We start from the raw sequence: 3885 nt of genomic DNA on the forward strand, positions 1-3885 counted from the left end.
TACAGGGAAACTCTGGACAGTGTTGGATATGTATACTTCCTTGATTGTGGTGTTGGCATTATGAATGTTTGCCTATGTCCAAATTCATCAAATTATACACATTAAATGCATACCTCACTCATTTATACCCCCATAATGTTGCTTCAAAAAGGTGGTGAGGCATAGGGCTTGGAAATAAATGGAGTCAAATAATAAAGAACCATGTATGCTACATGAAACATTTATGATGATTTGATAGAGAATTTGAGTGTTTTGAATAGGGGAGTAATGTGATCAGATTTATATTTTAGCAGTATGGCATTGGCTGTGTAGGAACTCGTGCCTGATTTGGAAGGTGACTTAGAAGGTGTTACAGTCTTCTATGTGATTAGTGATGACAGCCTGGAAGATAAGTGTGGGCTGAGTAGAGGGATGTTTTTTAATCACATGTCAGATTTTTAGAAATATCAAGAAGACCCTTGCTCCACCTCTGCCTGTACTCCCCACTCCACCTCCAAGAAGCTTTCTAATTTTTTTTTCAAATTTTAACATAGAATTTGATATTAATATTAAACATTAAATGTTAGAGTTGGACCATAAAGAAGGCTGAGCCCTAAAGAATTTATGTTTTTTATCTGTGGTGCTGGAGAGGACTCTTGAGGGTCCTTGGACAACAAGACAATCAAACCAGTCGATCCTAAAGGAAATCAACCCTGAATATGCACTTGAAGGACTAATGCTGAAGCTGAAGCTCCGGTTCTTTGGCCACATGATGCAAAGAGCTGACTCACTGGAAAAGACCCTGATGCTGGGAAAGACTGAGGGCAGGAGGAGAAGGGGGCAACAAAGGAAGAGATGGTTGGGTGGCATTATCAACACAATGAACATGAATTTGAGCAAACTCTGGAAGATATTGAAGGACAGGGAAGCCTGGTATGCTGCAATCCATGGGGTCACAGTCAGACATGACTTAGTGACTGAACAATAACAACAATGTATTAGAGATATTAATATTAAAGATAGGCTAATGAGCAAGGCACAACAGGGCTTCAGATCTATAAACTCATGAGGCTGACACATCATACACAAATATGGCTATATGAACCAGATTTAGCTGTCTTTAAAGAAGTGGCCAAAGTACCCTACTTCGTTAAAGGTACCCCTCAGAAAACTGTTAAATAAAATCATGTTATTAATGATTTGCACTGGTTGTCTTCCCTGCTGGCTCAGGAGGTAAAATATCCACCTACAATGCAGGAGACTTGGGTTTGATTCCTGGATGAGAAAGATCCCCTGGAGAAGGGAATGGCAACCCACTTCAGTATTTTTGCCTTGAGAATTCCATGGACAGAGGAGCCTGGTGGGCTACAGTCCATGGGGTTGCAAAGAGTCAGACACGACTGAGTAACTAACACACACACTAATGATTTGCAGGTAAGAAAGACTAGGAAACACAGTTGATACAAGAATGATATTCACAAATGTATGAAATGTTGGTGTACAAAATATCTGTGCAAGTGTGTTTGTCCTACATTCTGCTAGAGAGAATGAAAGTCAGAAACCACAGTGTTCTGAATATTGGAGCGGACCTTCCAAAACAATGGGGAAAAGATTGTAACTATGTGAGCCTGTAGATGTGGTAACAAACCTAATATGGTCATCGTGTTGCCATATTTACATAAAACAAATCATCCCATTGTACAGCTGTACCTTGTACAAAGTTATATGTTCATGCTAACTCAATGAAGCTGGAAAAAAGTTTTAAAAATATTCCAGATTTTAATGTTTTTATCTTTAACGGTTAACTCCAAATGACCCAGAAATAGCTAAATATATCAGTTATGGATATTTTAGTGAGATAGAAACTATTGGAGATTTATAGGAAGGTTCCTGTGAATGAGGCCTTACTTTGAAATAGGGTCTCTTTAGACATGATGAAGTGAAGGATCTGAGATGGGATCCTTCTGGTTGAGGGTGGCCCTAAAACCAATGACAGGGTCTTTATAAGAGACAGAAGAGGAGAGACCCAGAGGAGAAGCCACAGAGATGGGAGGGATGTGGCCACAAGTCCAGGGAGGCCTGAAGCCCTGAAAAGCTGTTAGAGACAAGAAGGACCCTCCACAGGAGCCTCTGAAGGAAGCAAAGACCTGTTTACACCTTGATCTGAGACATCTGCTCTCCAGAACAGGGGGGGAGGATAAGTTCCTAAGACACAAACTGGTGTTATTTGTTACACCAAACCCTGGTTTGGTTACACCTGACCCAGGAAGCAAAGATAAGTAATTTTTAAAAGTCTATATGACAAAGGACAACTATTTTAAAAGAAAAAATGGCATATTCAAAGGAGACATTATCTTCAATAATTTCTATAAAAAATAGAAAAGGAACACAGTACAACAGAAAAATAAGACATAGAGAGTCAATAAGCAGTTCATAGAAGATACACAAAAGATCAATAGCATGTAAATATATGCTTAACTTTCTTAGAAACCAAAAATCAAGTCAATTTTAATAATCATAAGGTAGTATGTCTCAGTATCAAATAAAAAATGTCTTTTAAAATTTGATAGGATGAAGTTTTCACAAGCATTCAAAGAAAATTACCTTTCTGTAAGTTATCAATTAATACTTTTTAAAAAATTTTTTATTTTTTATTGGAGGCTAATTATTTTACAATATTATATTGGTTGGTTTTGCCATACATTGACATGAATCCGCCACGGGTGTACATGAGTTCCCCCTCCTGAACCTCCCTCCCACCTCCCTCCTCCCTTTATCCTCCCTCTGGGTCATCCCTGCACACCAGCCCCGAGCACCCTGTAACATGCATCTACCCTGAAGTGGTGATTCGTTTCAAATATGACAACATACATGTTTCAATGCCATTCTCCCAAATCATCCCACCTTCACCCTCTCCCACAGAGTCCCAAAGACTGTTCTATACATCTGTGTCTCTTTTGCTGTCTCGTATACAGGGTTATCATTTCCATCTTTCTAAATTCCATATATATGCGTTAGTATACTGTATTGGTGTTTTTCTTTCTGGCTTACTTCACTCTGTATAATAGGCTCCAGTTTCATCCACCTCATTAGGACTGATTCAAATGCATTCTTTTTAATGGCTGAGTAATACTCCATTGTGTATATGTACCAAAGCTTTCTTATCCATTCATCTGTAGATGGACATCTAGGTTGCTTCCATGTCCTGGCTATTATAAACAGTGCTTCAATGAACATTGGAATACATGTGTCTCCTTCAATTCTGGTTTCCTCAGTGTGTATGCCCAGGAGTGGAATTGCTGGATCATATGGCAGTTCTATTTCCAGTTTTTTGAGGAATCTCCACACTGTTCTCCATAGTGGCTGTACAAGTTTGCATTCCCACCACAATTTTTTAATTGAAGGATAACTGCTTTACAGAATTTTGCTCTTTTCTGTCAAAACTCAATATGAATCAGCCATAGGTATATATATATCCCCTCCCTTTTGAACCTCCTTCCCAACTCCCTACCCACCCTACCCCTATAGATTGATTAAGAGCCCCTGTTTGAGTTTCCTGAGCCATATAGCAAATTCCGTTTGCTATCTATTTTACATGTTACCCTTTCCATACATCTCACCCTCTCCTCATCTCTCCCCATGTCCTTAAGTTTATGTCTGTTTCTCCACTGCTGCCCAGTAAATAAATTCTTCAGTACCATTTTTCTAGATTTCGTACATATGCGTTCAGTTCAGTTCAGTTCAGTCGCTCAGTCGTGTCCGACTCTTTGCGACCCCATGAATCACAGCACGCCAGGTCTCCCTGTCCATCACCAACTCCCGGAGTTCACCCAAACTCATGTCCATCAAGTCAGTGATGCCATCCAGCCATCTCATTCTCTGTCGTCCCCTTCTCCTCCTGCTCCC

Source organism: Moschus berezovskii, chromosome 14 (assembly GCF_049115385.1).
Source record: "Moschus berezovskii isolate FMDL1 chromosome 14, NW_MosBer_1.0, whole genome shotgun sequence".
In the NCBI taxonomy this organism is placed as follows: domain Eukaryota; kingdom Metazoa; phylum Chordata; class Mammalia; order Artiodactyla; family Moschidae; genus Moschus; species Moschus berezovskii.